The sequence below is a fragment of the Littorina saxatilis genome, linkage group LG6 (genome assembly GCF_037325665.1).
Source record: "Littorina saxatilis isolate snail1 linkage group LG6, US_GU_Lsax_2.0, whole genome shotgun sequence".
NCBI classification, from domain to species: Eukaryota; Metazoa; Mollusca; class Gastropoda; order Littorinimorpha; family Littorinidae; genus Littorina; species Littorina saxatilis.
The window spans coordinates 28905130-28930129 of NC_090250.1; the positions used below are offsets into that span (position 1 = coordinate 28905130).

The 25000-nt window shown below is 40.8% G+C and overlaps 1 protein-coding gene and 1 long non-coding RNA gene across 3 annotated transcripts in view; both read right to left on the reverse strand.

Moving 5' to 3' along the window:
- The window catches only part of LOC138968937 (uncharacterized), a 22610-nt gene extending 212 nt beyond the window's left edge, over positions 1-22398 (reverse strand). Inside the window, exons 1-6 of one of the 2 annotated variants that reach the window (XR_011456324.1) lie at positions 21130-22398; positions 20501-20585; positions 20254-20339; positions 19506-19584; positions 14679-16078; positions 1-490 (exon numbers count right to left, since the gene is read on the reverse strand). The exon at positions 1-490 is cut by the window's left edge and continues 212 nt beyond it. This is a non-coding gene — a long non-coding RNA (uncharacterized lncRNA). Of the gene's footprint in view, positions 491-14678; positions 16079-19505; positions 19818-20253; positions 20340-20500; positions 20586-21129 lie in introns of those variants that run through there. The other variant, XR_011456323.1, reaches the window with a different exon arrangement.
- The window catches only part of LOC138968938 (uncharacterized), a 36622-nt gene that overhangs the window by 9215 nt on the left and 2407 nt on the right, over positions 1-25000 (reverse strand). The window lies entirely within an intron of this gene.

Genomic DNA, 25000 nt, shown 5'->3' on the forward strand with positions numbered 1-25000 from the left:
TTTATTACCTGTATCTGCATGTTTTGATAATGATGAAGGGTAAATTACTTTGACGTGTGCTTTTTTTTTAACCACACTGATAACGAATGATAGAAACACAGACACACTTAATAACATATCCACAAAAATTGTAACAATAAATGTAAGCTGAACAATGCCTGCAACACATTTCAGGCCTCAGAAGGAAGTAATTATGAGATTCAGACAGAGAGAGAAAGCCCAACACGAAACCAGTTGTGACATTTTTTATTTCATTATGTAATATTAAAAACACGACAACAACGTATTTCCTGTACTTAGTTTCGTGCAATTATGGATTGCAAAGTATGTCTAATTGAGTGGCATAAAGAGGCACAGTTGCAGGAAAAACCAACTCGGATCTTGACTAGGATCAGGATTTTACATGGACACAACCTAGAATTTAACATCCTGGGGGGAGGGGGGTACTGCGCCTTTCACATCAAGATGTAAAGATCTATTTTAAATAATACTTACAGTACTCCTCGGATAAGGTGACCCCCCTTGGGACCAAAAAAAATCGTGATCTTATCCGAGGGACACGTTAACCGATCCTCGGATAAGATCAATTTCAGTAGAAAAAAATGATCTTATCCGAGGAGATCAGAGTTTAGTTTTAGGCCCCATAAAAGACTTCCCGCCAATTGAAACTCAATGACGTGATAATGGGCAGATCCGGAGAGAGACACACACTGACATACATACTGACACTGACACAGAGACCATCGGCTGCATTAGAGAGAGAGAGAGAGAGGGTCGAGAGAGAGAGAGAGAGAGAGAGAGAGAGAGAGAGAGAGAGAGAGAGGGGAGGTGAGGTAAGACAGACAGACAGACATAGAAAGAGAGGATAGACACAGACAAACTGATCATGACAGAGAGAGATAAAGAGAGGAGACGGAGAGAGAGACATAGAGTTAACAAGTCGCGTAAGGCGAAATTACTACATTTAGTCAAGCTGTGGAACTCACAGAATGAAACTGAACGCACTGCATTTGTTCACAATGTATGGAACGCCAAAAGGCCCACGTTCTCGAGATCGACCCTCGATACTGGCACACTCGATACTGGCAGTATCGAGATGCGCAGACTCGATACTCCTTCATTTCATTGGTCTGATCTCGATACTGCGAGTATCGAGTATGGAAATGAACCAATCCGTGTTATCGAGGATTGTGGCTATGCCGCCCTAGTTCAGTATCAAGTGTCTACAAAACGATTGGTTAAATCAGTTCTGATCTCGAGGATGAACAGCACCCTGGTGCGCCTAAAGGCCCAGTAGTATCGAGAATGAGTATTGAGACTATAGTCTCGAGACTACCAGTATCGAGTATCGAGATGCGCAGACTCAAAACTCTTTCATTTCATTGGTCGGACCTCGAAATTACAGTGTCGATACTGCGCATCCCGATACTGGTTGCTATGCCAATCGACTCCTGAATTGGTCAGAGTTAAATCATTTGTCTCTTAACCATACAAAAACAAAATTTATGCTAATAACCACAAGACAGAAACGACAAAATCTATTATCGAGCATTCCACCTCTTTATATTAAAAATCAAGTATTGGAAGAAGTGTCTCACCATAAAGTCCTTGGTGTAAAGATTGATAATAATTTATCATGGCATGATCACATTGATTACATCTGTAAGATTGCTTCCCCAAAAATATATCAGTTATAAAAAAAAAAAACATTTCTTGAATCTCCACTCGCGAAAGATTTTTTTTTACAATCACATCTTGTCAAATATTGATTATGCATCCACTGTATAGCATTGTGCAAGTGCTAATGTTTTGAAACCTTTAGCCAGTCTTCACAGAAGAGCAGTTAAGCTTATTATGCTAAAAAAAATCACACTCCTTCAGAATCTGATTAGGCCACACACACAAAAATAGGTCTGTTTACGGTAACATAGGCCCAAAAAATAGGGTCGGTAGGTCGGGATTTTTTTTTTTTTTTTCCTCCAAAAAACCATATTTTTACGTTATTTTGCAAAAAAAACCAAGATTTTTTTTTGTTTCCCAAATGCCAAAAAAAAGTCTAGGGTCGCGCGAAAAAAATAGGGTCGGTCGGGTTACCGTAAACAGACCTATTTTTTTTTTGGCCTTATAAAAATGTGCAAGTATTACCATTTCAAAAAAGGTTAATGTATAATAAAGGTGTTATAATGCATAAAGTGATGTCAGGATATGCACCGGAGACATTACGTGATAATATTATTTTGAACTATAACAGACTAAAAATCATAACACCGACTCCACGTATTGACCTTTTTGAAATCAAGCCTTCTATATTCAGGTGCGGTCCTATGGAACTCACTGCCTATTTTCCTTAAGCATAAAGCAAACACAGACAGCTTCAAAAGAAATTATATGTCGCACATAATGCAACTAAACATGTGCTGAATGGTTCATCAATTCATTTAAAATGTATGTGCATATTATTATATTGTTTTCTGTTCTTGTTGACCCTATATTATGGCGAGGGCTGGATGTAAAAAAGCAATATTCTTGCTTATCTATTACCCTCGATAATAAAGATTTTGTCTTGTCTTGTCTTGTCTTGTCTTGTCTCTCTTTATGTACGGTCCAACCGGAGTGCAATGGGTGGTCTCTCCCTCTCTCTCTCTCTTTAAAAAGTATCCGTCGTTTGCTAGTGAATTTGATTCATTAACAAAACTTTTGTGAACATCGTCTGGACGATAACTGCCGCTTTGAAATTAAACTATGTCGACTTTTTTGGTGCAGACTTATAAGGCCTATTTGCACACGAAAACCAGTCAAAGCAAAAAAGTAAAACTACTAAGCAATCGATCCATTGGAAAAGTAAATTGTCCTTACACGTCCTCTCCCTCTCTCTCTCTCTCTCTCTCTCTCTCTCTCTCTCTCTCTCTCTCTCTCTCTCTCTCTCTCTCTCTCTCTCTCTCTCTCTCTCTCCACCTGTGACATACTAATAACAATAACAGCACTTTATTGTCAATTAAAATATTACATATAAATGGAAAATTTTCCTGATGGACGCCATGCACGCTGTTTGTCGAATGACAAAGCAGACAGCTCGTAGCTGAGAACAATGTGCACGCAGCGAGAGACAAAACCATTTAAGTGTTTTGCTTGCTTTTGCACTTTGCTTGCTGATGTATCTGGGGACAATGGTAAACGAGAGAAGAATGGAGGATGTTGGGTTGATAATTAGCTTTTGGGAAACAGCAGGCTATATAATCACAGACCCATTAACAACAACTCAAAATGTAGTGGTGTGTGACTGAACAAACGTTTCATATTTGTTTCCATTTGCACGGATCGATGTATTTACACATGTTGGCAACAAATTGACATAAGCATCCTTTAGAAAGAAAGAAAGTGTACAGCGGGAAAGTAAATTGGTGGACGAAATTGAACATTTAGAGACAACTTTTAGTGAAAATATTTTGTTTATTTTGGAAAAGAAAAGACAGGAATCAATTGCAATTCGACAAAAGAAAATTGACGGAATGATTATAAGAACCCGTATAAAATGGATTTCGGACGGTGAATATTTTTGTAATTTGGAAAAATTAGACATGCAATAATAAAGGAAGTACAATCATATTATGATCATTTACATACATTCGATGAAAAAGATGTTTCATTTGATGATCAGATGCCAGTGATCGGCAAGCCGGAATCGGCGGAGATTCGTTGCTCTGATGTTCATATTTGCGAAAGAAAAGGGTATCATAGCGAGCACACACTGCATAACATAGACACAGTCTCTGATACACATCAGACAAAGTTGATCGTCGCAAATCAGGCTGGTCAGTAGCAAGGGAATTGCTAGAGAAAAAAGCTTTGGTCACTAAAAGGGGCTCTTACTATGCCACCCCTAACACAGTTATTTTCGGACAAATTCTATGGAGCAGCAGAACCAGAACTTCAACTCTCAACACCCAATAAGAAAGATAATGTATGCTCTCATAAGAAGAGTCACCTCCTTTACATGGATACAAAGCAAGAGTTACCTCCCTTGGGTTCTGGAACATTCCGGTAGTTTCGCCGTAGTGCAGTTGTTTTCGTTCATTCATTCTTCTGATAAGGGAAATTAAGAAACTCTAATGTCATATATGGAAAGACTCGCCCAAAACAGAGATGCATGGAGGGAGCTGATTGGCGGCCTATACCCCAGACGGGGTCACAGGCGTAGGTGAGGGTGAGGTGAATGTCATATATACAATATTTAAATACAATATAAATACATATGCACACAGGGCAAAGCGAAGTGTCTGCAGTTTAGTAGTACTAACTGCTATTGTCACGTAGCGCTATCGACACGTATCGCCGTATTGACACGTAGCGCTACAGTACATTGGTTTTTCACAAAATAGTGATATCGACACGTAGTGCTATGGAGACGTAACGTGACGCCAAAAAGTAACCAAAACGGTCCTTAAAACGTCCGGGGGTGTAAGGTATCAGTGTCAGTGAGGATCACCTTAGACACAGGCTTATAACTCATATTCTGGCTCGCGGATTCTTGCGCTCACGCCCCAGATAGTTTTACCAAGATTCTTTATTGTAAAGTAAAGTGAAGTGAAGACGGTAAAAAACTGAAACATATGGTCACGGCTCAGAAATGGCGTCGAACTCCACTCTTGCCCCATTCAAACGCCCCACACGCTCAGTTATGGTTTATTCTACCTTTGAAAGTACTGACACGGGGTGCAGATATGAATACAGTTACTATTCTGGTAGAAACCGAAAGGTTTGATGACTTTGTTTTCGAGCAAGGCGCAATAGTAGAGTGAATTTACGTCGATTTTTGGGCCGGAAGTTGGGACACTTTTTTACTTGGTGTCGAAACGTCGTATTTGTGCGTACTACACACATTGCTTGGATAAGAACTTGATGGAGATGGAAAGAGAAGGTGTTAGTTATTGTTTACATACTGCACGATAACCAGTACCTCACCCCAACAGTCGGCTGAGATCAAGTTTAGATCCAACGGTGAGTATGTTACTTTTCGTGTTTGGAGTCACGTAGGCAGTTTTAGCTTTTGCCGCGCTTTTAATAATGATGACAGACGTTGAACTAAGCGATAAACTTGGACAAGAAAGAACAATCTACTACTTAAAACAAAAAATATGCACAAACACAGAAGACAAAGCAATGAAAATAAGTCTTAAGTTCGTTGTTGTGTACTTTCGTGTTACCGCGAAAAGTAACAACGTAAATCAAAGTTGTTTATCGACATGTTCCTGACTTCCAACGATGGAAACAACTGTTCTATCGTCTGCTACAAAGTTGCATTGACTGTCTCGAACTCAGAACTCAGTGTGGCATGGAGGAGATGGACGTAAACGGCCAAGGTAAAAACCACTGGTTTTTCGTTGTATGTAACGTACTCACCTGCAGTTTGAAACACTGTTATTTTCACTAAATAACAACTTACTTCCTTTTTTTTCCATCTGAAAGTTAGAAGTGTTATTGTGATTTGTTTTGATAAAATTTGCATTTTTTAGGACAAAGATTTTTCTTTATTTTGATTTTTAAAGACATATGTTTCAGACGATTCAACCAATTTCCCAAGTTATTCAGCGTTCATGTCATTGCATGTGTTTTTTCTGGCCTTTTCTATAGTCTTTCCATACAGTTCACCTTGTGCTTTGTTTTCATGCCAATGTAATGAAATAAATTACAGGAAAAAGAAATATATTTTTTTTACATTGAGTGCGTTACTCACACCACTCGCACATCGTGAGAGGTAACACACTCCAATCGTTTGTAGAGTTATCTTGAAAATTATTTAAATCTTGCTGGAACAAAGTAAGGAATGAATCAAGTAAACAGAAAATGATGTCTGCGTTTATTGTTTTGAATTAGAGTGGTTTTTTTTAGGAACAGTGTTGAGTGTGTTACTCACACCACTCGCACTTCGTGAGAGGTAACACACTCCAATCGTTTGTACAGTTATCTTGAAAATTATTTAAATCTTGCTGGAACAAAGTAAGGAATGAATCAAGTAAACAGAAAATGATGTCTGCGTTTATTGTTTTGAATTAGAGGTTTTTTTTTTAGGAACAGTGTTGAGTGTGTTACTCACACCACTCGCACATCGTGAGAGGTAACACACTCCAATCGTTTGTAGAGTTATCTTGAAAATTAATTAAATCTTGCTGGAACAAAGTAAGGAATGAATCAAGTAAACAGAAAATGATGTCTGCGTTTATTGTTTTGAATTAGAGGTTTGATTTTTAGGAACAGTGTTGAGTGTGTTACTCACACCACTCGCACATCGTGAGAGGTAACACACTCCAATAGTTTGTACAGTTATCTTGAAAATTATTTAAATCTTGCTGGAACAAAGTAAGGAATGAATCAAGTAAACAGAAAAGGATGTCTGCGTTTATTGTTTTGAATTAGAGTGTTTTTTTGACTCACATGCGAAGCAAAAGTGAGTCTATGTACTCACCCGAGTCGTCCGTCCGTCCGTCCGTCCGTCCGGAAAACTTTAACGTTGGATATTTCTTGGACACTATTCAGTCTATCAGTACCAAATTTGGCAAGATGGTGTATGATGACAAGGCCCCAAAAAACATACATAGCATCTTGACCTTGCTTCAAGGTCAAGGTCGCAGGGGCCATAAATGTTGTCTAAAAAACAGCTATTTTTCACATTTTTCCCATTTTCTCTGAAGTTTTTGAGATTCAATACCTCACCTATATATGATATATAGGGCAAAGTAAGCCCCATCTTTTGATACCAGTTTGGTTTACCTTGCCTCAAGGTCAAGGTCACAGGAGCTCTTCAAAGTTGGATTGTATACATATTTTGAAGTGACCTTGACCCTGAACTATGGAAGATAACTGTTTCAAACTTAAAAGCACATGTTATGCTTTCCTCATGAGACACATTTGGTCACATATGATCAAGGTCAAGGTCACTTTGACCCTTATGAAATGTGACCAAAATAAGGTAGTGAACCACTAAAAGTGACCATATCTCATGGTAGAAAGAGCCAATAAGCACCATTGTACTTCCTATGTCTTGAATTAACAGCTTTGTGTTGCATGACCTTGGATGACCTTGACCTTGAGTCAAGGTCACATGTATTTTGGTAGGAAAAAGGTGTAAAGCAGTTCTTAGTGTATGATGTCATTGCTAGGTTTAGTTATTTGACCTTGACCCTGAAGGTCAAGGTCATGTAAAGGTCAAGGTCAAGCATGTGAGTCGTATGGGCTTTGCCCTTCTTGTTACAATTTACTTTGAAGGATTGGTAATTTTCAGTTCTTTGAGTACTTGTTTGATCGTTGTTTTGTTTATTGGTGTTCATGTAACACACACACTTGCCTAGGGTACCTAGATATGCAGATTATTGCTGTCGGAATGTGTCAACAATAGTTTCAATAGTTGTGTAGCAACCATGGTGTCATTCTTACAATTAATTTCACAATTAACTGAATGCACTGAATATGAACAACGTTTTGTTCATGTTATGACAGTGTTTTGTAACACACTCATTGGCGAATAAACAGCATTTTTCTTGATAACTTCAAAATCCGCCTTCAACCTGAAGATTTTTTGGGGGGTTTATCAAGTTTTTTGTACAGTGTATTGTTTTCATTACCAAGTGGATGGATATATGCTTTATACCTTACAAAATAATGTGAAGTAAGACTTTTTTGGTGAAATGTAACACACTCAGTGTCAAAAGTGAGAAAATCTTCTCTGTATTGTGAATTGGAGCATGGTAGAAGTCATAAGACATCATTGTTAGGTTGTTATGGTTTTGCTCTTTCATTTTTCATTCTTTTGCATGCATTTTTCATGTGAATATCTTGACAGTGTCCTAAAGTTTGATTTTTTTGGTGAAATGTAACACACTCATTGGAAACTTTTAGGAATGACTTGACAGATAACTGATAATGGGAATAACGGGTCCGGTATCATTGATGCATTTCAACTCTTTACTATTATGTACTTGTTTCTCTTCCCATTACATGTATTTCTAAGGTTGTGTGTGTAAAATAAATAGGAATTTAGCAGTTTTGAATGTCTGTGTTGTGAGACACAGAAAGTTGATTTTTGTTTGAATACATTTTCACATCTTGTTCTGATTTGATTTTTTTTGCAGACTGTCCGTATGAAGTGTGTGGAACTAAGAATTGATTGACTGCTGAAACAGTAATCTTTTCAGTTCTTTGAGTACTTGTTTGATCGTTGTTTTGTTTATTGGTGTTCATGTAACATACACACATTCCTAGGGTACCTAGATATGCAGATTATTGCTGTCGGGGAATGCCACTTTTCACAAATGAAGATCAAGGTAGATACTAACTAATGCAGTTAACTTTTATTGTGTAATAGGTTTACTGTTAACTGTATATTAGAAAACAATGTGTGACACGGTGTTATGTAACACACTCCAGTTAAAATTTAAAATGCAATTCATTCCGCAGTAATTGATGAAAATACATTGTTACTGCCCAGACACAACTAAACACATAAACAGTTTTGCTGGACCCCAAAATGGAAAGTAATCCAAGAGTTTGTATTTGTGACTCAAGTGTCCCACAAATTCGACACCTTTTCTGAGCCATGACCATATGTAAACAAAAGAAACCATAAGAAAAAGTACAAACTAATATGAAAAGAATCAAAACACAAAATCGCAACCTCTAAACCACCGCAGTCGCGACCAAAAAAACCAACGCTTGGTGGCAAATGGGGTACACAAAAAATCGAATTATCCAAGCACACAACTGAAGCACTGGGGCCTTCGTTCCGAGTCGTTTTCTTTTACCATAACTTAAAACCAAGAAAACACTACATCGACCGAAGTCGGCACGCTTCTTACTTTTACTATAATTCCTACAACAACACTAACAACACTCTCAAATGAACAAAATCACAAACTCAGAAAACTAAACCAGATCTACAACAAGGAAAACATGGCGGAATAGCTCGACAACCACGTGGAAGACTGCAAATCTTACTCTACCAAAAAATGTGTGTCAAGAGCGATCACACAAACGATTACAACCTCAAAAACAATGTAAATCATACTAGAGTCGGATCCTTTATTAAAAGAAATGAAAATTACTCACACTTCGTGGGCCACCAGACCTCTTTAAAGAGAGGAAGAGAGAAACCGTCCCGGCAAGGACAGATTCAGGGGAAACTACTAAGTAAAAATTTACAAAGCACAATGATCTCCCTTATACTTCTAGAAGTACATATTCTTTCAACTGGAATAAACGAAACGAAATTAAAAGAAAATTAAAAATACTGTCGGAGACAGAACACTCCCCGCCTGATATCTACTCGATATCACTATTAAGACAGGAAAGGAAATCAGTAGTAAAATAAAGAAAGAAGTCCTGCACTCAAAAATAGGTAGGCAAGCAAACAAAAAATGTGTAGCGACGGTAACTGGCTGTTCTCAGTCTGTGGTTCACAACCGAGTCAGTCATCAGTGTAGGCCTACTAGAAAGGAATCAGTTCTGTGATAGGCCTGACGTAGAGTTTGGCCTGATTGTCTTTGATCACTCGGATCTCAACCGACCGAACAAGATTGTCACGGTCAGTTGGGAAGGTGCGGACCACCAAACCGACCGGCCAACTGTTACGAGGCACCGAAGGGTCCCTGAGAAGAATTAGACTGTTCTCCTTGAGGTTCTCTTCAGTCTGCATCCACCGCCTCCTCTGCTGTAGCTCCTGCAGGTACTCCTCTTTCCACTTCTTCCAAAAGGCGTTAGACAGTACCTGAACATGCTTCCAGTGTTGTTTGTAACAGTCTTTCAAGTTGCTGTAGTCAGGTAAAGGTTGACTTTCGCCACTCTTTTGCGTCAGCAGCATTGACGGGTTCAGAATGAGGGGGGAATCAGGTTCATGGAGCACCTGAACGTAGGCCACCGAAGAGATAGCCTTCTCTGAAGCATCGCAGAAGACGTGGTATTTAGCATCGGGTGACTGGGTAAGGGATGTTGGAAGAAACATGCGAGGTGTTTCGAGCCCTTTGATGTCTTGGAGGGACTGCTTCCACAGCTCCCAACGGTGGTGGAAGTTGTCCGGGATGAGTTTGTCCCAGGCCTTGCCATCTGGAGACACCTCTCGCAGAAAAATCTTGCCACTGATGGTTGCTGGAGCGAGGAAACCAAGAGGGTCATAAATCCCGTTGACGGTGGATAAGACCCCTCTTCGAGAAAAGTCTCCATTGGAAACCTGGGGGGAAATGTCAAATGTATCTCTTTCCAAGTTCCAGCTCAAACCCAAACATCCATGAGTTGGTAAGGGGTCAGTAGGCTGGAGGTTTTGCAGCTCCGTGGACAGTTCTTCTCTGGGAAAGGCTGCCAAAACACTCCTGCTATTTGAAACAACCTTGTGGAGATTGATCCCGCCGGTTTTTTGAAGCTTTCTTTGCGTGCGCTGCATGAGGTGGACAGCTTGGTCGACTTCAGGAACGGAGGTGATCCCGTCGTCAACATAGAAGTCCCGCTCGACGAACCTCTTCACATCTGGCGCACTGTGGGCAATGCTCTTCCGGAGGCCGTAGGTAGAAACCGCTGGAGATGGACTGTTGCCAAAGACATGGACACACATCCTGTGTTCCACGAGAGGTGCGTCAAAGTTGTTGCCTCGGTACCAAAAGAAGCGTAGGAGATCTCGGTGTTCTTGGTCAACGAAAAACTGGTAGAACATCTGTTCTATGTCCCCAGCTATTGCCACTGCATCTCTGGGGAACCTCAGCAGAATGCCAAGGAGGCTGTTTGTCAAGTCTGGCCCAGACAGCAGCAGCGAGTTCAGAGAGACGCCTTCGAAGGTCGCTGACGAGTCAAATACACCGCGGAGTTTGTCAGGTTTTTTGGGGTGGTACACTCCGAAAAGTGGAAGGTACCAGCAGTGTCCAGCTTTACCCTGGGGGACCTCTTCAGCGGAGCCACTCTTCAGGATCTTCTCCATAAACTGGAAGAAGTGTTCTCTTTTTACGGGGTTCTTCTTCAGTGATGCCTCCAAGGCCTTGGCACGACTGACAGCTTGGGAGCGATTGCAGGTGGGGATTGGTTTTTCCGATCTCAGGGGAAGAGGAGCCGACCAACGCCTTTCTTCGTTTAGCTTGAATTTCTCATCCATGAGAGCAAAAAATGCTTTGTCCTCCACGGACAGCCCAACCTTGTCATCTTCTGGCGTTCGCTGGAAAACTTCAGCTCCGACATCTTTGGCGACGTCGACCTTCAAGTTGAACGGGCAAGGTTCAAAAATGGTCCTTCTTCCACCAATGACGCTCGTCTTGGCAACTCTGATGGTCGATGGTTTGTGGACTTTGTTGAGGCACACATCCCCGATGATTACCCAGCCAAGAGGCAGTCGTTGTGCAAATGGCGATTTCGGTGGGCCAACAATTTGCTCCAGCACGTGGTGGGCTTCAGGGAGGTCCCGTCCAATCAGCAGTGCGATGGGGATTTGTTGGTCGAGAGGAGGGATTCTTTTCCTTATGCGTTTGAGATGGTCATGATGTTGGGCCACTTCAGAAGAAGGGATTTCTGATCGATCGCTTGGAATGGTGTCGCATTCAAGTACATGGGGCAAGGTCAAGGACCTTCCGTCAGTGGACTGGACAGTGATGTTCCGGAGCTGACGACCACTCATTGCTTGTGTTCCGCCGCAGGACGTTAGCTGATATTCAATTTCACTGGGGAACGAGCCTAGCTGATCCATCAGCTCCGGCGTTGCCAGGGAGGCATTGCTTTGGTCATCCAAGATCGCGTAAACTTGGATCCCCTTGGTCTTTTCAGGGGGAAAAACTTTGACCTTCACCACCTTACCGCAGGATCTGCTCAGGTGACCCCCTTTGCACAAGGTGGTGCACTTTGCGGACACCTCCCCGCCATGCTTTTCGATGGTATCCAGGGATGCTGATGGTCTGTCCTGATGCATGGTGGTGTGGTGCCTTCCAGAGCAGACACTACACTTGACCGACATATTGCAGTCCTTTGCCCTGTGGCTGGTGGAAGAAAGGCATCTGTAGCACACTCCTTTCTCTTTCAGGGTTGCCTTCTTCTCACTAAGTGATTTTGCTGCGAAGCCTTTACACTCCAGCAAAGAGTGCCTTGCGGTTGTGTGGATTGGGCAAAACTCGGGTTTTGCTTCAAGGTTGGTCTTTCTGGAGAGCACTGGCTTGGCCTTTTTGTCGTTCTCCAAATTGAAGGCCGGGTCGTTCTGAATTGTGGCACAAGTTTTAACGAAGTCCACAAAAAACTCAAAGGGGGGGAATGGGACGTGGTGATTGCTTTTGTATGTCGCTGCGCGCATGACCCACTTCTGTCTGAGGTGGTGAGGAAGCTTCCGTACCACCATGTTGACCCCTGTAGACGAGTCGTAAAGGGCAAACAGAGGGGCGAGGACAGGGTTCATCTTGGCTGACAAGATTTCTTCGAGGAGGTCGCTCAACTCGTAGAGGCTGCGCTGATCTTTAGAGATAGGTGGAAACTCCTCCAGCCTTGCCTTCAGGCATGCCTCAATGAGCTCAGGTGAGCCAAACCGCTCGTCCAGGCGCTTCCAGAGGAGTTGGAGTCCTCTCTGAGGATTCCCGATGTTGGCAGACCTCAGGCTCTGGGCATACCTCTTGGACTCTGGTCCAAGGTACTTGGCCAGGAGGTCCAGCTCCTCGGCAGGAGAGACATCCAAGTCGAGCATGATGGATGTAAAACAGTCTTTCCAAACGTGGAATGACTCCGGGCGTTCATCGAACGGAGTCAATCGATGAGTCAGGAGATCCCGCTTCATCCAAAACAATGAGGCAGCGTCATGTGATGACTGGACTGGTAGGGACGTGTGGTTCTGCCTGGGTCCAACTGCAGATCCCTGTGTATTGAGGCGGGAAGAGGCTCTGGAAAGAGTGGGAGATGTTGCGTCAGACGGCTGGCTGTAGGCATCGTCGTTCGACAATCTTGGCTCGTGCCATCGACGTTCGTGCGTGGTGGACGTGGAGTAGTCCTGGAGGGCGGGCTCCTTCTTGATCGTTCTTTGAACAGTGTGGAGGCTGGGCTCGTCCCTCAGCCTGAGGGCGCTCAGCTCCGCCAGTTCCTTGGTAAGATAGGCTTTCCTTTTTGCCAGCTGGTACTGTTCCTCTGCAATCTGCAGCTCGAGTTCCACCTCTGCCAGTCGTTGGTTGGTGACGGAGAGGGTTCGGGCTCGAGCAGTCTTTTCTTGAGACATCATAGTGGCGAAGTTTTTTTACTATTCTGGCTCGCGGATTCTTGCGCTCACGCCCCAGATAGTTTTACCAAGATTCTTTATTGTAAAGTAAAGTGAAGTGAAGACGGTAAAAAACTGAAACATATGTAAACAAAAGAAACCATAAGAAAAAGTACAAACTAATATGAAAAGAATCAAAACACAAAATCGCAACCTCTAAACCACCGCAGTCGCGACCAAAAAAAACCAACGCTTGGTGGCAAATGGGGTACACAAAAAATCGAATTATCCAAGCACACAACTGAAGCACTGGGGCCTTCGTTCCGAGTCGTTTTCTTTTACCATAACTTAAAACCAAGAAAACACTACATCGGCCGAAGTCGGCACGCTTCTTACTTTTACTATAATTCCTACAACAACACTAACAACACTCTCAAATGAACAAAATCACAAACTCAGAAAACTAAACCAGATCTACAACAAGGAAAAAATGGCGGAATAGCTCGACAACCACGTGGAAGACTGCAAATCTTACTCTACCAAAAAATGTGTGTCAAGAGCGATCACACAAACGATTACAACCTCAAAAACAATGTAAATCATACTAGAGTCGGATCCTTTATTAAAAGAAATGAAAATTACTCACACTTCGTGGGCCACCAGACCTCTTTAAAGAGAGGAAGAGAGAAACCGTCCCGGCAAGGACAGATTCAGGGGAAACTACTAAGTAAAAATTTACAAAGCACAATGATCTCCCTTATACTTCTAGAAGTACATATTCTTTCAACTGGAATAAACGAAACGAAATTAAAAGAAAATTAAAAATACTGTCGGAGACAGAACAACTCAAAACGTTTTCGCTCTTTTCTAAAACGGATTTCTCCACTGGATAGAGTTTCAAAATCTCTTTTAGAAAATGTAAAAATATTAAAAATCATGCAAAGGTGACATGCGACTCATTCCAAGGTGGAGGGTCACATATGGAGAAAAAAACCTCTGTCAAGGCCACAGGAGCTTGTATCCAACCACCGGTCGATAATTATTTACTCCTTATTCCATTTATTTACTCATTATTCCATACAGTCTACTACTACTGTTTACTACTTATTATTATTCATTTACTAATAAATAGTAGTAGCAGGGACCTATATAGGTCTATGGTAGTAGTAAGGGTAAGCATGCAGCAGTAAATAATAAGCATGCAGGAGTAAATAATTATGGACAGGTGGTTGGATACAAGCTCCTGTGGTCAAGGTCGCAAAATTGGGAGATTTTTTTCCGTTTCAGTTTCGCTTGATCTTAAGCGGTGGTCCTCTGCATTCAGAGACCAGAACGGGGGGTCACCTAAAAAGAGGTGTTCCCGTATCCGAGGTCACGCTAAGCGAGGTTTTCTTAGTCTTACAAAGAAGGCTTTAGGTCGGGACCAACACCCTGATTGATGTTATCAAAGGTGTGACCTTAAACGGTAGTGACGTTAACCGGGGAGTACTGTATTAGAAGGGAACAAAATCAAACAAACTACAACAATCGTTCTGAGGGGAGAGAATTACCTCTTCCGAAGAAATTACCTCCCTTGCTTTTCTTGTCGTGACTTATGTAGAGTAAAGTGAATAGAAAGTGAATCAGTCAGTAACAAAAAACCCCACAACATTTCTTAAGATCAATGAGGAGTCTTGAAGTATTTGTCATTGTTAATCTTCTATGCATAACAAACAATATATTACGGATTGATAATTAAAGAAAATCGTCTCTTCTACAGGGTTTGACCCCCCCTAAAAAGGACACCCACAACCATGCAAATTACTTCTGCATCTGTTGAACCAATTATTTTATATATGGTATTCATTAACTTCAGTTTATGTTCTGCCTTTCCAGTAAGTGGCAATTTTGTAAATTGAATGGTCTGACTTTTGTGCAATTTTAATTTTTTTCTCCAAATTCGGGGGTCGACTAAACAGAACGAGTTTTGACATTGAGCGGTAGCCATTTTTACCTAATTTAAACCCTTCAGGCTTTTACCTTTTTGATTATTTTGAATGTCTGAGTATGTAAAAACATCCCCTTCAACCCCCAGGCTATCGATGACCTGAAGAAAGCATGCAGTTACAGCTAGGTTCAGGGCAATCCTCAGACACGAAAGCGTTGGTGTCATTGGTGATTGCAAAAGTTAGATGATTTAACCTACAAATTTGCCACTTTGTGAACTGCACATGCATAAAATCAAGTTTAAGTATGCTGAATATGAAGTTATCCAGTCAATTGGTGTAGAAGTTATAGCATTTCTGTCAGTTAACAGTATTTAAAATCTCTAAAGTAAAATCTGACATATTCGAAAGTTTTGCATAAACACCCAGACAATTTTTACGATATTCTCCTAAGCTTCTCCACTTCTCAGCCCTGTCTTGGAAATGAATTCGAATAAGGCAGTCAAAATAACTTAGTTTGGAGCACCCAGAATAAGCATTAACTTTTGACACAGGAAATATCTTCTACCAAAAGGTTTTATTCTACATTTTTCCTGCATTATGGTAACAAATTTAATGATAAATCTAAACAACGAAGTGACTGTGGTAAGATGAACAAAGATTACTGTAAATGGTTTACGAATCGAAATCTAAACAAGTTTTAATGATAAGTAAAATGATAAAAAAAATAAAATAAAAAAAAACTAACGTCCTCGCATTTGTCCAGAATTATTCCATGTTTAACATGGGAACAGAGGGATAATTGGTCTAAAGAATTTTTAAAAAGGAGGGTTAGGGTAACCCTAACCCTCTTTGGACTATCTGTATGCAATGCCCGCTATAGGTGAAAGACTTTTGTGGAAGCCATGGAAGAATGCATCGCTGTTGTGCTGGTTCAGCTTGAGGTCCTGTCCTAGCGAATATCCTGCACACACAAAAACACGACTTTTTAAGCCACTTATGTTGCATTCCGTGACATAGCTTTGTTAAAACCGTGTGCCTGATAATAATGACAGATTTTGTTGATATACATTTTTTTTAAGACACCCCATATAATATTGTTTGACAATCTCTTTCAACATAGTTTACGAATCACCAATGTGTATACAAACGCAAATAACCCACAGGTCAATAAATTACTTTCCAGAGAGGAGAGAGAGAGAGAGAGAGAGAGAGAGAGAGAGAGAGAGAGAGAGAGAGAGAGAGAGAGAGAGAGAGAGAGAGAGAGAGATTAAAACTAGAAAATGTGTGCTATATAAAACAAGGATAATCACTGTCAAATCTTTGCTTGTACAGGTCTGCATGGTGTTTACTGCGCTATATATACACAACCTGTTTTATTTCATTTATTTTTTTTTTTTGGGGGGGGGGGGGGGATGTTTTGTGATGAGGGTTTTTTCAAAGCCTTTACTGCTTTAGTCATTGAATCCACCCGACTTCGATTTATTGTTCAGTGATGGGTAATTGTGTGACCAACTATGTAAGTTAGTGAATGTTCTGGCTTCATACAATGACATTGCATTAATTTTATAAGTGTATGTGTGTGTGTTTCAGGCAAAAGCTGATATTACAGTCCTAGTTGTATGCAGTACCTCTGCTTCTTCGTTCAGGAATCAAAGTATACAGTCTAAACCGATTATTTTGTTCAATAATGTTCAGCTTACCATCCCGAAGAAGGCAGTAACGTGCCGAGATATTGATTATAGATATTAACGTACCTAACCTGGTTACTGGTGTGTTTTCTTTTTATTTCAATAATGTAAATGTGTGACAACTTGCAGGGTACTTGATGTTCAGAGCAATTTTTCTGGCAAAAGACCTTTTATGGATCAAAGAAAACTTTTGTCGTGGTGCACAAGTCAATCAATTTGGTTGATAAATAATTTGTGCTGCTTTTTCCCTGGTTCCAAAACGTAGTATGTATTACCACATGTCCTTACCTGTCATTGGCATCACATGATTCTCTGCAAGCAGTCTTTTGTGGAAATACGTCATTTGCACTTATAGTAGGGCTGATGGGGTCTATGTCGACCAAAAGAGTGGGATTCTCTGTAGGTCGAGTTCCTGTAGGTGGATTCCCTGTATACCTAAGACTTTAAAATTGGCAATCTAGTATACAGGGAATCCCACAGGGTGCAGTTTTTCAATAAAACTTGCAAACCATACTCGAATTTCTAAGAAATATCAAAAAAAGATAAAAAAACCATCAAATTCTAACGATGTCGCTAAGCATCACGTGACTTTCATTGATATTAGCAAAACGCTACAGGAACTACACCCTGTGGTATTCCCTGTATACAAGATTGCCAATTTTAAAGTCTTAGGTATACAGAGAATCCACCAACAGGAACTCGACCTACAGTGAATCCCATTCTTTTGGTCGACATAGACCCCATGAGCTATAGTAGGTGGCTGTGGAACGGTAGACATGCAACGACAACGAACAACAAAAGACAAAGTGTGGAGTAGCCTACACTCATTTTTGACTCACATGCGAAGCAAAAGTGAGTCTATGTACTCACCCGAGTCGTCCGTCCGTCCGTCCGTCCGTCCGTCCGTCCGTCCGTCCGTCCGGACGTCCGTCCGGAAAACTTTAACGTTGGATATTTCTTGGACACTATTCAGTCTATCAGTACCAAATTTGGCAAGATGGTGTATGATGACAAGGCCCCAAAAAACATTCATAGCATCTTGACCTTGCTTCAAGGTCAAGGTCGCAGGGGCCATAAATGTTGTCTAAAAAACAGCTATTGTTCCCATTTTTCCCATTTTCTCTGAAGTTTTTGAGATTGAATACCTCACCTATATATGATATATAGGGCAAAGTAAGCCCCATCTGTTGATACCACTTTGGTTTACCTTGCTTCAAGGTCAAGGTCACAGGAGCTCTTCAAAGTTGGATTGTATACATATTTTGAAGTGACCTTGACCCTGAACTATGGAAGATAACTGTTTCAAACTTAAAAATTATGTGGGGCACATGTTATGCTTTCATCATAAGACACATTTGGTCACATATGATCAAGGTCAAGGTCACTTTGACCCTTATGAAATGTGACCAAAATAAGGTAGTGAACCACTAAAAGTGATCATATCTCATGGTAGAAAGAGCCAATAAGCACCATTGTACTTCCTGTCTTGAATTAACAGCTTTGTGTTGGATGACCTTGGGTCAAGGTCACATGTATTTTGGTAGGAAAAATGTGTAAAGCAGTTCTTAGTGTATGATGTCATTGCTAGGTTTAGTTATTTGACCTTGACCCTGAAGGTCAAGGTCATGTAAAGGTCGAGGTCAAGCATGTGAGTCGTATGGGCTTTGCCCTTCTTGTTCTTAACATACGCTAAGTTTCTTTGAGAATGCTCCAAGTGAAAATCAGGGGTTCCTAGGCCTGATATCACAATTAAACAGCTTCTTCTCAGAATCAGGAGGGAAAAAACGAGATGTCGTGACAAGAACAGACAGCAGCAGCAGCAACAACAACATTGCTAAATCGTCGCTTTAACAAAATTTCATGTTTAGTATCGCAGACAAAGCACGGCTACTGATCCGACCAAAGCCACACTTCATGCACGATGGGCACATTGTAAGGGCCAGCTTGTTAACGTGAGCATTGTGTATGTTTTACAGTAGAATTGCCGTGAATGTGTTTGTCGTTGTGTCTGTCATCTATCCTAGTTGTTTGATTTAGAATAAAGCAAACTTATTACAATGACGATTTTCTTCGGTTTTTGATGAAGGATTGGCATCAAGACTTTTCCTATTTTCCAACTCTGCCACCATACACTGGCCGTTCAGGTCTGCATGTCGACCACATGGTGTGTGATCAGATTTTTCGGACATGTTCACAATGCTTACATGACCACCAAATGGAAAATCAGTTGGTATTTGTTATGTTTTTGTGTAAGCACAATCTTCATACAAGTAAACAGAAACAGTTTTGTTGCAAACAGAGCCTTCATAAGAAAAAATGCTTCTAAGTCAAAATACATACCCCCTTTTTCGTATTGCGTAAAATATACCCATAAATTCTGGACATCATATTTTTATTTTTTTTCACAACTAATGAAACCAAACTTTGGCATATGTTTTAGCAATATATTCACAATAAAACCTATGAGTTTGAAGGCTGCATCTTGTTTTGTTTATTTTTAAAAAAACAAAGGATTACTGTACTCACCAATACAAAGACGACACAAGACGATTACGAATTCGTTGTTTAGATTTTGTTTATTTTTGAGAATTGTTTTGCAAACCCATGCAATGGCCAGTTTCTGGGGAGAGACTGGGGAGATAATGGCCAGTATAGAAAGAGTTAATATTAAGTAAACTAATGTCAGAAGTAGGTATTTACCTTGTTTGCCTTCGCGTTCTTGATAGGCCGCTGCAGCATTTGTATCACTTCCCTTGACATTCAAAACGCCAATGTATTTCTGAAAGGAAAATAAAGATATTGACCGAAACATCACACAAGTGGTATATCATGCTAGGTTTTGTTTAGAGTGCCTGTACTACGACCACATCTGATTGTAATTTAAATAAAGAAAAACTGTATCCATTTATTACTTCTCTATTTGTGTGTGTTTGTGTGTGTGCAAGGGCGGATCACATCATTTTTAAGGGGGAGTTTCCAAATTTCTTTTAGGGACAATTTGACGACGCGAAGCGTTTAGTTGAAGACGCGAAGCGTTCAACCTCCTTGGGGAGGGGGGGGGGGGGGGGGGGGGGTCCGACAAATGTTGATAAAAACAAGGAAAATGGATCAATCTGAGCCAAGAAACATCCCCTAATACTCCTTCCAAAAAAGTAAATATATTAAGAAGAAAAATTTGAATCACAACAAGGACAATTGATCGATCTGGCGCAACCTGAGCAAACTAATTAGCCAACTTCTTTCCAAAATCGTCACTTAGAATACAAAGGCCGGCTCCTAAGTGGTCCGGAACCCTCCGGATCCGCCCAGTGTGTGTGTGTGTGTGTGACCGATGACCTTCTCTAAATTCTAATCGTTGCGTTTGCATGGTAATAAAGTTTTAATACTGGATATGCCCATGAAAAAATATCATTTCTTGTTCATGTCATTGTGTGTGTGTGGCCAGGACCGTGACTTCTGCTTGCCTCGACGTCTTCAGAAAAGACACAAAATGCCAGCAGGCGTATGTTCTTGGAGCACTCAGTATGCCGTCATCTGCAAACAAATAAATACAAATTATTCAATTGTGTAAATAAAGAACAATCATTTTAATATTACAACAAAAAATTCATATAACTGTAGTCTTCACCAGAGACATCCACTACACTATCTTTAAATAAAACTGCCGTAAAAAATTGAAATACTATAAAACTTACCCCCACTCAGATCTATTTGGGATTATTCAAGTTTCAACCATGAAACGATGCCGGTTTGGACAGATCTGCTAGTTTGCCGCTGAAACTGAAATCAAAGGCGATCTTCAGAACTACATGTATTTCTAATCTTGTATTTGTGATTAATATAAAATACTGATCTTCCCAATAGAAGCTGCATGATGTGTATACACATGACCAGGACAAGGTAGGGCATTTACGCAGACGTCGCGGTTCAAAATATCGTTTTAGATCTGATTTTGTACAGCAGCCTGTGTGATTCAGAATCGTCTGCCCTTTTTCGGTTTAACATTTTATGGACGATTCCTATGAGACTGCTCAATCATAACTGATGACAAATTCAGAAACAGATGATGGTTTCAAGTAGGCTACAGTAATGATTCGTTAAAAATGTCAAGCCACTCGTCGATCATTCACACTCAAAGAACCCAAGCCAAATCTGCTCTGGTTCCGAGCAGCTTTTTCCAACTGAGACCCTAATTGTTACGCATCTGCCGCGAAAAGATAGACCACAAACAAGCGGCACTGTACCATGCTTTCGTTTATGTTGCTAAACAGATTAAATGTGCATTGTAAATGTGCTTACAGCAAAGAAATGCATCCTTACTTACCACAAAAATACTGGTACCACATTCATCGCACTTGTGTCTTCTTACCAAAACCTATCGATATGTTTGTTTACGATATATTGGTAATTACTAACCGTTAACTATTTTTCAAAAATCTGAAATGACTTTTAAGAATCAAAGAAAGATTCGCTAAAACGGTTGACTTCAGAAAATAAGCAATATTTTTCTGAACCATGAAATAAAAATCGAAAACTCCGTTTGATCTTTTATTTTGGTAGATTGATGACAACAGCCGGAACTGAAAGTACCAGAACCAAAAATTAAGGGCATTAATCAGGTAAACTAAGAAGATTGTCGTTCCTGGCGCGCACTTCACATGTCCGTCAAACAGTGTCAGAGTGAGAGAAAAAAAAAAAAATTCGCAGTTCGACAGTATATGAGGCCCTTCTTCATATCAAAGTGTAAAGGTTGCTGAACGATGTTTTTCCTTTTTGCTTGTTTAGTTACACTTTAACCTTTGCCGTGCTTCCTGGGTTCACCTGTACCCAGAGACACACTAAAATCATTGTAACTCTGGAACCATTAAAGGTATCGTTTTGAAATTTTAAGTATCTCTCACACACCTAATTTGCTCTCTGTCTGCAAATTTTTAGTGTGTACATGACAAAACATCAGAATTAATTGATTATGATAATTTACATAAACACTACCGATGGCGCGGGTTCACACATACCCATACTTTTAAAGAGTAGTAGTGATTGTAACTATCCCTCTGCCGACGGCGCGGGTTCTGCTACACCCATAATTACCAAAGCGGCGGAACAGTGTCTGTCTGCCTGTTTGTCTCCAAGAGACTGTCTGTCTCTCTGTTTGTCTGTCCGTATCTCTCTGTCTGTATGTCTGTTGTCAGTTGCTCTGTCTGTCTGTCTGTCTATCCGTCTATCTGACTGTCTGTCTATCTGACTGTCTGTCTCTCTCTCTCTCTCTGTCTGTCTCTCTCTCTGTCTGTCTCTCTCTCTCTTTCTCTTAGTCTCTCTCTCTGTCTCTCTCTCTTAGTCTCTCTCTCTGTCTCTCTTTCTTAGTCTCTCTCTCTCTTTCTTAGTCTCTCTCTCTCTCTTTCTTAGTCTCTCTCTCTCTTAGTCTCTCTCTCTCTCTTTCTTAGTCTCTCGCTCTCTCTCTTTCTTAGTCTCTCTCTCTCTTTCTTAGTCTCTCTCTCTCTCTCTTTTTTAGTCTCTCTCTCTTTCTTAGTCTCTCTCTTAGTCTCTCTCTCTCTTTCTTAGTCTCTCTCTCTCTCTTAGTCTCTCTCTCTTTCTTAGTCTCTCTTTCTCTCTCTCTTTCTTAGTCTCTCTCTCTCTATTTCTTAGTCTCTCTCTCTCTTTTTTAGTCTCTCTCTCTCTCTTTCTTAGTCTCTCTTTCTTAGTCTTTCTCTCTCTTTCTTAGTCTCTCTCTCTCTCTCTAGCTCTTTCTTAGTCTCTCTCTCTCTTTCTTAGTCTCTCTCTCTTTCTTAGTCTCTCTCTCTCTCTCTTTCTTAGTCTCTCTCTCTCTCTTTCTTAGTCTCTCTCTCTTTCTTAGTCTCTCTCTCTCTCTTTCTTAGTCTCTCTCTCTCTCTCTCTCTTTCTTAGTCTCTCTCTCTCTTTCTTAGTCTCTCTCTCTCTCTCTCTCTCTCTTAGTCTCTCTCTCTTTCTTAGTCTCTCTTTCTCTCTCTTAGTCTCTCTCTCTCTCTTTCTTAGTCTCTCTCTCTCTTTTTTAGTCTCTCTCTCTCTCTCTTTCTTAGTCTCTCTCTCTCTCTTTCTTAGTCTCTCTGTCTTAGTCTCTCTCTCTCTTTCTTAGTCTCTCTCTCTCTCTCTCTTAGTCTCTCTCTCTTTCTTAGTCTCTCTTTCTCTCTCTTAGTCTCTCTTTCTCTCTCTCTTTCTTAGTCTCTCTCTCTCTCTTTCTTAGTCTCTCTCTCTCTTAGTCTCTCTCTTTCTTAGTCTCTCGCTCTCTCTCTTTCTTAGTCTCTCTCTCTCTTTCTTAGTCTCTCTCTCTCTCTCTCTTTTAGTCTCTCTCTCTCTTTCTTAGTCTCTCTCTCTCTCTTAGTCTCTCTCTCTCTTTCTTAGTCTCTCTCTCTCTCTTAGTCTCTCTCTCTTTCTTAGTCTCTCTTTCTCTCTCTCTTTCTTAGTCTCTCTCTCTCTCTATTTCTTAGTCTCTCTCTCTCTTTTTTAGTCTCTCTCTCTCTCTTTCTTAGTCTCTCTTTCTTAGTCTCTCTCTCTCTTTCTTAGTCTCTCTATCTCTCTCTAGCTCTTTCTTAGTCTCTCTCTCTCTCTTTCTTAGTCTCTCTCTCTCTTTCTTAGTCTCTCTCTCTCTCTCTTTCTTAGTCTCTCTCTCTTTCTTAGTCTCTCTCTCTCTTTCTTAGTCTCTCTCTCTCTTTCTTAGTCTCTCTCTCTCTTAGTCTCTCTATCTCTTTCTTAGTCTCTCTCTCTCTCTCTCTCTTAGTCTCTCTATCTCTTTCTTAGTCTCTCTCTCTATCTCTCTTTCTTAGTCTCTCTTTCTCTCTCTTAGTCTCTCTCTCTCTCTCTTTCTTAGTCTCTCTCTCTTTTTTAGTCTCTCTCTCTCTCTTTCTTAGTCTCTCTCTCTCTCTTTCTTAGTCTCTCTGTCTTAGTCTCTCTCTCTCTTTCTTAGTCTCTCTCTCTCTCTCTTAGTCTCTCTCTCTTTCTTAGTCTCTCTTTCTCTCTCTTAGTCTCTCTCTTTCTTAGTCTCTCTCTCTCTTTTTTAGTCTCTCTCTCTCTTTCTTAGTCTCTCTCTCTCTCTTTCTTAGTCTCTCTCTCTCTTTCTTAGTCTCTCTCTCTCTCTTTCTTAGTCTCTCTCTTTCTTTGTCTCTCTCTTTCTTAGTCTCTCTCTCTTTCTTAGTCTCCCTCTCTCTCTTTCTTAGTCTCTCTCTCTCTCTCTCTTTCTTAGTCTCTCTCTCTCTCTTTCTTAGTCTCTATCTCTCTCTTTCTTAGTCTCTCTCTTAGTCTCTCTCTCTTTCTTAGTCTCTCTCTTTCTTAGTCTCTCTCTCTCTCTTAGTCTCTCTCTCTTTCTTTGTCTCTCTCTCTCTCTCTTAGTCTCCCTCTCTCTCTTTCTTAGTCTCTCTCTCTCTTTCTTAGTCTCTCACTCTCTTTCTTAGACTCTCTCTCTTTCTTAGTCTCTCTCTCTCTCTCTTTCTTAGTCTCTCTCTCTCTTTCTTAGTCTCTCTCTCTCTCTTTTTTAGTCTCTCTCTCTCTCTTTCTTAGTCTCTCTCTCTCTCTCTTTTTCTTAGTCTCTCAGTCTCTCTCAGTCTCTCCCTCCCCCTCTCCCTCCCCTGCAAGAGGTCGGTGAAGGGAGAAACTCGATGCAACCACTGAAGTAGCGCTGTGGGTTTCCCTGAACCCACCCCGTCGTTAGAGAAATAAACGGTAAAAACCCTCTTTCAAATGTATGGGTTCAGACAAACCCGCATCGTCGTTAGAGGAATAAACGGTAAAAACCCTCTTTCAAATGTATGGGTTCAGACAAACCCGCATCGTCGGGAGTGTGTAGTCAAAAGCGGCATCCGGCAAAGGTTAAGCCTCCGCAATTGCATTCCGGCTGCAAAAACCGGGTTTTGCCTCTGTGTTAATTTTATTCATTTGCAAAAGAAACCTTCCTATGCTTTGAAAAAATCATATCATGTCTTGACTTTCAACTGTACTCGCGTGTGTATATGTGTGTCACTACGGTGAGTATGTGTGTGTGTGTGTGTGTGTGTGTGTGTGTGTATGTGTGTGTGTGGGTGTCACACGTGTGTGTGTGTGTGTGTGACGTGTCACTTGTGTCATCATAGTTTCAGTGTGTGTATGAGTGTAGATTGAGAGAGAATGAGAGAAAGTGAGAGAGAGTGAGTGTGTGGTTATTTGTTTGTGACTGTGTGCGTGCGTGT